The 9980-nt window shown below is 47.3% G+C and overlaps 1 long non-coding RNA gene across 1 annotated transcript; it reads left to right on the forward strand.

The window, feature by feature from the left end:
• The first annotated feature begins 254 nt into the window (after positions 1 to 254).
• On the forward strand, positions 255 to 6012 carry LOC309520077. The gene is made up of 3 exons (XR_014214143.1): positions 255 to 366; positions 2831 to 2915; positions 5536 to 6012. It is a non-coding gene; the product is annotated as an uncharacterized lncRNA (long non-coding RNA).
• The last annotated feature ends 3968 nt before the right edge of the window (positions 6013 to 9980 follow it).

Here is a 9980-nt window from a genome sequence, read left to right on the forward strand (position 1 = left end):
TATAATGGCACCTATCTGAGAGGTGCCAGAACTGAGTTCCAATGAGTTCTGGCTGAAAAAAGCTCTGCTCAATCCCATGCAGGTCATCCATTACGACGCCATCCCTGAAATGTGTTCATTCACCCCTGCTTAAAAAAGGAAAGACTCACCACCTTCCAATATGGTCTCTCTCACTGGTGAACACTCTGTAGCATCAAGAAGAAGCTGAGATCCTTTCTCTCCCCTCCCCTCCATCTTATCACCACTCTAGAGCCACAGAAAGAAAATTTGCTCCAGCATCTATGTGAAACATCTTTGAATCTGAAGATGTCTACTCTGTGACTGCAGCCTGCTCTGGGATGCCTTCTTGGAAATGAAGAACAGTCTGTAAACATTTTAAATGAATTAATTCATTAAGTGAAATAAAATACTGCCTCTTATTTGTCCCTTTTCTGTGGGTTAAACACACCCAAGTCCATCAAGCTTTCCTCAAAAGACTTGGTCTCTCTCCCCCCCCCCAACAGCACCTTTATCTCTCTTCTCTATACATATCCCAGTTTGTCAATATCCATCTTAACACTTTTGAGGAACCATGTTTTCCTTTATTTCCTCCCTCTCCCATAGCTGAGTTCAAGAAATGGGAGTATTTGACTCACACCCTCTGAAAGCCAGAATGTTGCCAAGGTTCTTTCAGGGGTGGCCCCTTTTGTTTTGGATTTCCACAAGCCATTTCCCATTCTTCTCTTGCTTTATAAGGGAATTTAAAGTTCCATGTACAACTACTAGCCAGCAATCCTGCAGGATATTGGCGTTCATTTTTATTAAGTTAGCATTGCAGATAGTATTTTTTTGCAACTCTTAATGCTTTTTTTTTAAAAAAAAAAGACAAAATGCAATACAACATATTTTTGTATGCTGCTTTTAATAATACAGTGGTAGCTTGGGTTAAGTACTTAATTCGTTCTGGAGGTCCGTTCTTAACCTGAAACTGTTCTTAACCTGAAGCACCACTTTAGCTAATGGGGCCTCCCGCTGCCGCTGCGCCGCCAGAGCACGATTTCTGTTCTCATCCTGAAGCAAATATTAACCCGAGGTAATATTTCTGGGTTAGCAGAGTCTGTAACCTGAAGTGTATGTAAACTGAAGCATATGTAACCCGAGGTACCACTGTATATGCGTTACCATGACTTTACTTTATAGTAAAGTGGAAATTTGGAGATGTGCAAATTTCACAAGGGTGACTGTATGTAGGCTCCCTGGCATTGTGAGGATCACAGCATAGGGACCCAGAGCATAGCTTCCTTTGTGGTGGCCCCAGTGTTTTTAACTACCCTCCCTTTTCAAAATGCATCATGCCACTATATTATTTTTATTGAGATACCGTGTAAGGATGCACCTGTGTACCTCAAGAGGGACAGAGAGGACGGTGATAGTTTGATTTTCACTTCTGCTGCCTTTCCTATTCATGAAAGTTCTGAATTTTGACACTGATTATTTTATTTTATTATTTTAGATATTTATTGTTCATTGTCCTTCTAATGTCATTGCTTGCCACCCCGAGATTCTCAAGTAACTACAAATAGCTTAGATAGATAAATAAATAACTCACATCTCTATGCCCTCACAAGCCTTATTTGCTGATTTCTGAGATCAATGTGCTGTTAGATGCCGAGGAGAATCCAAGCCTGTAGATCTCAGCTGTTGGCAGCCTTAGGCCTAGGATAAGGGTGGAACACAGGTACTGATCATAGAATCATAGAATCATAGAGTTGGAAGAGACCACAAGGGCCATCGAGTCCAACCCCCTGCCAAGCAGGAAACACCATCAGAGCACTCCTGACATATGGTTGTCAAGCCTCTGCTTAAAGACCTCCAAAGTAGGAGACTCCACCACACTCCTTGGCAGCAAATTCCACTGTCGAACAGCTCTTACTGTCAGGAAGTTCTTCCTAATGTTTAGGTGGAATCTTCTTTCTTGTAGTTTGGATCCATTGCTCCGTGTCCGCTTCTCTGGAGCAGCAGAAAACAACCTTTCTCCCTCCTCTATGTGACATCCTTTTATATATTTGAACATGGCTATCATATCACCCCTTAACCTCCTCTTCTCCAGGCTAAACATGCCCAGCTCCCTTAGCCGTTCCTCATAAGGCATCGTTTCCAGGCCTTTGACCATTTTGGTTGCCCTCCTCTGGACACGTTCCAGTTTGTCAGTGTCCTTCTTGAACTGTGGTGCCCAGAACTGGACACAGTACTCCAGGTGTGGTCTGACCAGAGCAGAATACAGTGGCACTATTACTTCCCTTGATCTAGATGCTATACTCCTATTGATGCAGCCCAGAATTGCATTGGCTTTTTTAGCTGCCGCGTCACACTGTTGGCTCATGTCAAGTTTGTGGTCAACCAAGACTCCTAGATCCTTTTCACATGTACTGCTCTCAAGCCAGGTGTCACCCATCTTGTATTTGTGCCTCTCATTTTTTTTTGCCCAAGTGCAATACTTTACATTTCTCCCTGTTAAAATTCATCTTGTTTGTTTTGGCCCAGTTCTCTAATCTGTCAAGGTCGTTTTGAAGTGTGATCCTGTCCTCTGGGGTGTTAGCCACCCCTCCCAGTTTGGTGTCATCTGCAAATTTGATCAGGATGCCCTTGAGTCCATCATCCAAGTCGTTGATAAAGATGTTGAATAAGACCGGGCCCAAGACAGAACCCTGTGGCACCCCACTAGTCACTCTTCTCCAGGATGAAGAGGAACCATTGATGAGCACCCTTTGGCTTCGGTCAAAGGGTGACTACTGCTGATGACTACTGCTGATTCTAATAATGCCAATATTGTCTTCTTTCCTACTGGCAGAGGCTCCCTGTGCCATTAATGGCAGCAGGACAGTCCGGGTTTTCTCCTGAACTGAGATTCAGTGATGGAAAAACATGGCAGGAAGGTAGGAAGGAAAGAATCCATTATATTTTTCTGAGCCTTTGCAGTGCAAATACACCTGACTCCATTGGAAAGGTTAACTAACTTAAAAATGACTTCCCCTGAATTAAATGTAGATACAAACACTGATTTCTGTTCTTCCATCTTTTGAAGTGTTTATGACTTTTTCAAAAGCCACTTGTGATGTCAGTGTGAAGGCCAGGGCATAAACACAATCAGCAGATTGTATAGGCGATCCTTCCAACAATAGCATAAGGGAGGCTTGAGCAAGCAGCCGTACTGGAAGCAAACAGAAAGGAGCAGCCAGAGATTCCTTGGCTGTTGTGAAGGTTTTCTTTTTCATGTTTCAGTTGAAGGCTTTGTAGGAGGGTTTGTGAGACTTCAGTTATTATCAGATCAAAATGCTTCTTGTATACATAACCAGCACCACATATGCTGGATGCTTCAGTAAGAATTGCCACACATGATGTTGTTTCAGTACCAACTGGTAAAGTGGGGAGGGCAGAGGAGTGGGAATGATTCCCTTCTGACTAAGGCCGCATTCACAGAATCACAGAATTGTAGAGTTGGAAGGGACCATATGGGTCATCTAGTCCAGACCCCTGAGGTGGGACTCTAACCCACAACCCTGAGATTAAGAGTTTGATGCTCTAGTAGCGGAGCTATTCTGGGTCCTCATCCATACCATACATTTAAAGCACACCATACATGTAAATCACTATGAAACTGATTTAAAAGTCATGGCTCCTCTGCTCCTATGAAGGAGAGGGCTACCAATAGCTATTAGCCATGATGGTTATGCCCTGGTGTTCTGCCTCCACAGCAGAATTTTGGAAGGCTTCGGCGCATAGTGGTTGCGGAGCTTCTCTTGAATCGTGTCCCACGGCGCTGCCTGGACTGCTAGAGGCGCGACCAATGCTCGGGTCGTCTCGAACACCTTGGGTCCACAAAGGCTGAGGAAGAGGCCTCGCTTACACGATTCTGTTAGCACGTTTGCTTGGAGGTAGCAGTCAAACCGAGCAAAGTAAAAGTCCCATGATTCAGAGGCTGGGGCTGGGGCAAATGGCAGTAGAGGTACGAGTGAAGCCATGTTTCTGATGCCGATGTAGAGGGCGATGGATGGAACACAGTGCTCTAGCCAGAACGGTCAGCTCTAAATTGGTGCTGTTCAGTGATTCCCCTCAATGAATGTCCGAATCTGACTGTGCTCTGATGTCCATCAATCCCACCTTCGTCGCCAGTGTTAAACAGGGGGTAGACATAGCAGATGATGCAGCAATTTCTCCAAAGCAGCTCTTTATTTGTAAGCTGGAACAGAACTGAACAGCAAATAGCTCAGCCAGCCTGCTTTTATAGGCAGCATTGTAGCAACAACAACCCAGGGTTTCCCGCCTAAAGTAACTGACGTGGACCTGAGTGGAAGCTATATACACAATACTCCTGTTGGCCAGGGTGAGAACTTCAATACATAACACTTCTGAATACCGGTTGCTGGAAAACACATGAGGAGAGAATGCTCTTGTGGTCAAATCCTGCTTGTAGGTTTCCCACAGGCATCTGTTTGTCCACATTGAACAGGATGCTGGGATCTGATCCAGAAAGGTTCTCTTTATGTACATCAGGCAGTAGTGTAGTGGGGGGGGCACAGGGTGGTTGCCCCAGGCATAAAATTGTTAGAGGCACAAAATTTCAACACTGGGTGCTGCCTCAGTACAGCTGCATGCTTCTGTTGCTGGGCTCCATTGAAAATAGCTTTTCCATGTAAAGCAGGAAGTGACTTCTCCAGACAATGAAACAACTCTTCTTTTCTTACCTCTGTGGCTGCAATCTCCAGGGTGGCATGGATGCCATCAGGCAGTTGAATGTGCATGCATACTCCATCTGCCCCCCCCCTTCTGCATGGCCCTGGGTGCTGCCACTCCACGCTACGCCACTGTCTTCAGGTGCTGAGGAAGCACGGGAAATGGCAAAGCAACATGATCTTTTGTCAACAACTTGAAAAATGAATGTAGGCAAGACTGGGTTGGAACGTTTTGCCACTGGAGGCAAAACAGAAAATGCTACCTCCTATGCTGCCTGCTGAAGCTCCCCCCACCCACTGGCAGAGGAAGGAGGTGCGGTGGGTGCAGCCCACCCTGGGTGTCATCCCTGAGGGGGGGTGACATGGCCACGCTGCCCCCCTGGGATGCTTGCCCCAGCCCCGCGTGCGGCTAGCCCCTCCTCCAGGTGCACAGCATGTGTGCCGCTCCGGGTGCTGGAGCAGCTAGCTCTGCCTCTGCCCCCACCACCCAAAACATTGCTCACTGCCCACTGAAACCACCTCCCTGAAACTGCCTACCCAAGCTGCCTCCCTCACCATCTGCTGGAGCTGACAAAAAAGGAGTCCAGAGAGGAGCAGGCTGTGCAAAAGGAGCAGGTGGTCCCAGTGGAGAACAAGGCAATAGAGGCGGAGGTGCGAAGGGTACAGCACACTCCTCAGGGATTGCATCTGGTGCCCCTCCCAACTGTCCTCCAATCTGCCACCTGAGGTAACTGCCTCACCACACCTCATGAACCGGTTGGCTCTGAATGTAGGAAGCACTCGCAATGCACCACAATATTCTGCACAGTGTTTTTTTCCCCAGTTGCTGCATCTAAGAACTGAAGATCATGCAAAGTGAAAGCATATGTCAGGAGAAGAACTGAGACAGCCATGACTTGGAACATCTGATTTCTAGATCTACGTCATGTCAGATATTTGAACAAGCCGTGGATACCGACGAAAAGTGAGCACACTTATAATGAAGACACCATCGCCTGACAACAAGCGCTTAGACATTTGGTGTGTTGTGACTGTGGCATTTCTCCCTATTAAGCAATTTTACCTGATGCGATCCTAAGCTATTTCCATATCTAACTGCATATAAGAGCCAAACCTTGCGCATAAAATGCATTTGAAAAGATGTGCTTGTCAGCAGAAGGAGAACAAGAAGAATAGCAAAAATAAATAAATAAAAGGAAGTCATCAAATGCATCGTATCGTAGAAAAGCAGTTTGAGAGCACACTTGAAATCACCTCCTCTTAATAGAAGTCTGTTCAAGTAGTTGCAAACAAGGCATTAAAAAACACAAATTAAACAACACACAAAAAGTGCCACGAGATGAATGAAATTCATTTCCACTTATGCCCCATTTTAGCTGTATTGCTGGATATGAAAATCATTTGCCTCTTTCATTATTTCACAGAGGTACCTCTGCTGTGGCTTGGGAGAGGGCTGGACTATTCTAGAAGGTACAAGTTTATGCTGTGTGTGTTGCTCTAAGTATCAGCTGGAATACAATACTCAGAGAACCTGATTTCCCCAGGAAACATACGTGTTTAGTCATGTGACGGATAAAATTTGGGGAAAGTTTGTGGAAACAAGAAATTTCCAGTATCTTCACCAAACGTATCCATTTGTTGCATTTGTATTCATATTCATTACTGTAGTGCACTTGTATTGCGTGTTGAGTCCCACAGTTGCCACCCCCCAATAATTCACACTTCACACATCAATTTTTGTTTGGGTTTTTGGCATAATTTTGGCCACAACTTTATTTAAATACAAAATATGTGAGTGGTTGCTTAGGCACTGGTTATGACTATCTGTCCATGCCCTCAGGGACAGAGCTGGCATTCCGGACACCAGCGGAAGCCAGAGGCATTCCGGACACCAGCGGAAGCCTTAGTGGGAAACAAGTATTGGGTGAGCAAATGAAGCTGGGCATCAGTCCCTCACTACTCACCCTCATGTTCCTTTGGGGCTTGCACGGCCCAAGTCCGATGCCAGGGACAAGGACGAAAAGAATGGCAAGCCCCTGGATTCCTTTAACGGAATTCCCTTCGCATCATTTGGAGGGGTAGGCACTTACCCCTCCAAGAACCACCTTAACCAATGCCTAACCGCCATGGAGCCTCAAGCTCACCGCCAAACCACTCACAGCCCCAGCCAAGCCCTTAGCTTAGCCACCACTGCACCTAGCCAAGCCTCATTCCCAGAGGCAGAAAGATGCACCCCATCAGCCCTAAAAAGGGGCGTAGCTTGAAACAGTATCGCCGGATGGGAAATCACATCACCATCCAACTCAAAAATCTTCTTAGCCACCGCAGAATTGATGCGTTTCCTGGCCCTTTCTGTGGCTGCCGGGCAACGACTGCCCAACCAAATGCGGCGTTGCAATAGCTTAGACCAAAATATCTTAGCTGACGGCACCAATGTTCGCAGCATCTCCAAGTCACTCAAAATTGCAGCACGAAGTGAAAGACAGTCCACGGATACCAGGTCGTTCTCACCCAGCTGCACCACGATAGCCGTGGGCGGCCCTTCCAAGAGCAACTGCCTCCGAATCCTTGGCAGGAACTCAGACCAGCGCATTCCCCGCCTGGACACCCACGACAGCTGCACATGTGGAGGGAAGCCGAGACCTGGACCCAGCCTGGACTGCCGTGCTGCGACACCAGCCCAATGGATGATGCTGTGCCCTACCAACCAGATGCGAACAGCCGCCAGACCTGAGATAAACAAAAACAAACAGTATAAGAGTCCGAGAGTACTAACGAACATAGCCCCGAAAGGCATTCGACTTCCAGCGCCCCAAATCCTTTATCCTAGCGGCCGACAAACCCCAATGAGCAGCCGTTGTTGCAGCCCCAATCCTAAAGGAGTGAGGGGCGAAACCATCCGACGTGCCGTCACAAGCGAGAATCGCTTTACGCATCACCTGTGCAAACTGGCGTCTCGTTAGGGGCGACCCATTTTCATGTCTAAGCAGAGGCCCATCACCCGTGACGCGTACTGCTAAGTACTTACTGACATCCTTCACAGGGCAAGGGCCTGCCTCTCCCGTAGCAGGGAGACGAATGACGGCACCCCTACCCTTCTGATCAGTCTTAGAATTTCTGACTGTGACTCTCAATTCTGCGGGGGTTAGCTGCACATCCCTGAGCAAAAGGCCCCTGGAACGACCATCTCTGTTGTCTTCAAATACCAGTTCACCCACTCTCATAGCTCCAAAAAAGGCAATAGAAAAGGCAGCCGAGAAAAGGCGAGCCTCGTACCCCGACCAGCACACCACCCTCAGTCTCTTGCGCATCCTGCTCAACAAATCAAAGGAAATGGGGCACCGAGAGGCTGGCTGGGATGGACGAAGTCTGCCCCAGCCTTCGAGGGCCCTGCGCACAATAAACCTCGCACATGGGTCCTTATCATAAAATGTCTTACAGAAAAAGGCAATGGCAGCCGCCTGTATCTTAATAGTTCTTGCTGCCCACCCCAATTGAAATAAATGTGCTAAATAACTCAACACCTGCGAGGAGGTGGGGGGAACACCTTCTAAATTAGAGGTTGTCTGGCGTGAAAATGTCAAAAAATCAGTCCAAGCCTTTTTGTAAGATCTAAGGGTAGAAGGGGAAACCGAAGCCGCTACTCCCTGCAAAACTAATTGCTGCCAAGGTTCCAGAGATGATCCGGGAAATATTCCGGACGTATCCGTGCCTCTGGAACCAGAAGTCTGAACCGCTCCATCTGAAAACGGGACAGAGCATCAGCAATTTCGTTAGACACCCCAGGAATAAAACGTACAATGCTGTGGCTCAAATGTGCACAGCTGCTCCTATGAAAAAAGGAAATAACAGACAAGCATCAGCACAGACATCATTGTGACACTTCCTGATATAACCCTTGTCAGCGTCAGACTTCCAATGACCCGTATTCACAATCCTGTCTACTGACAGGCACCCAGTGTGCAGCCTTTGCAGCAGCACCCAATCGTAAGGAATGAGGAGTGTTCAGCGGTAAGCAAGCCGCAGGCTGTAATAACTGGTGCACGACGTAAGCACATTGATGCCGGGCTAACGGGAACCCATTTTCATGCACTAGGAGTGGGCCAGCCCCCAGGGAATAAAAAGCCAAATATTCTGTTATCCATAACGGGGCAAGGGCCCTCCTCACCTGTGGCGGGAAGCCTGATTATGGCACTCCTGCCCACTAAGTCTGTTTTAGAGTTACCAACTCTAATGACAAGCTCCAAAGGATAAGGAAAAGTCCTGAAGCAATAAGCCTACAGACTCTCAGCCCCGTGCTGGCTCCAACAACCATTTTCCCAACCCTCAGTGCGAAAATGCAGTGGACTACTGAAAGGAGTCTCACCTTGATCTTTAACCCGCAGACAAGTTTTAACTTGTTGCAGATACTGCATAGGTAAAAATTGACCGACTTCCTGCCCACTGTCCTATGAGGTTGGAGCCTATTCCAACCTTCCAAGGCCCTGCGCACTGCAAACTTTATACAAGGGTCTCTGAAAAATAAAGCTTCAATGTAACAGACATTGCAGCGGACTGAATTCGGATAGTTATAACCGCATGCCCAATCTGCAGCAGGTGGACCAAATACTGCAGGATCTGCTCAGAGGATGGGGGCCAATTTTCCTGAATGGCCGAGAACTGCCAGCTTAAGGCTAAGAAATCCATCCAGGCCTTCCCATAAGAGGTAAAAGCAGAAGGGGAAATGGAAGCTGCCGCTCTCTGAAATTACTAATTGTTGTCAAAATGCCACAGGTCTGGAAAAGTCTGGCAATAGCTGAGTCTGGAGCCCAAGATCTGAAGCGCTTCATCTGAAAATCGGATAGTGTCAGCGTAATTTGGAGAGTAGAAAGCACAATATTAAACCTTAAGTGGCGCAGCTCGAAAGCATGAGCGGAGGAGCAGAGACTGTGCTACAGCATGAGGACTGTTTTGCCAAGACGCTCACCACTACCTGGTTATCAGACCAAAAGCAGATCCGATGGTCACTGAACTCCTCAGGCCACGTGAACTGCTACTACAATGGGGAAAACTCAAGAAAAGTTATGTCACATGATTGCCTCACCACACCAGGCTTGAGACCATAGCTTTGCACACCAGCAGCCCTTGAAATAAAAACCAAAGGGCAAAGATCCAGCAGCACCACCATGAACCTGAAAATCCCTGAGCGGGTTCAAGGTATCCTGCCATGGCGAACTACTATTGCATACATTCAGGAATTGCCACCATCGCCTGATATCTGCCCTCACC

Source organism: Podarcis vaucheri, assembly GCF_965113315.1.
Source record: "Podarcis vaucheri genome assembly, chromosome: 1".
Lineage (NCBI taxonomy): Eukaryota > Metazoa > Chordata > Lepidosauria > Squamata > Lacertidae > Podarcis > Podarcis vaucheri.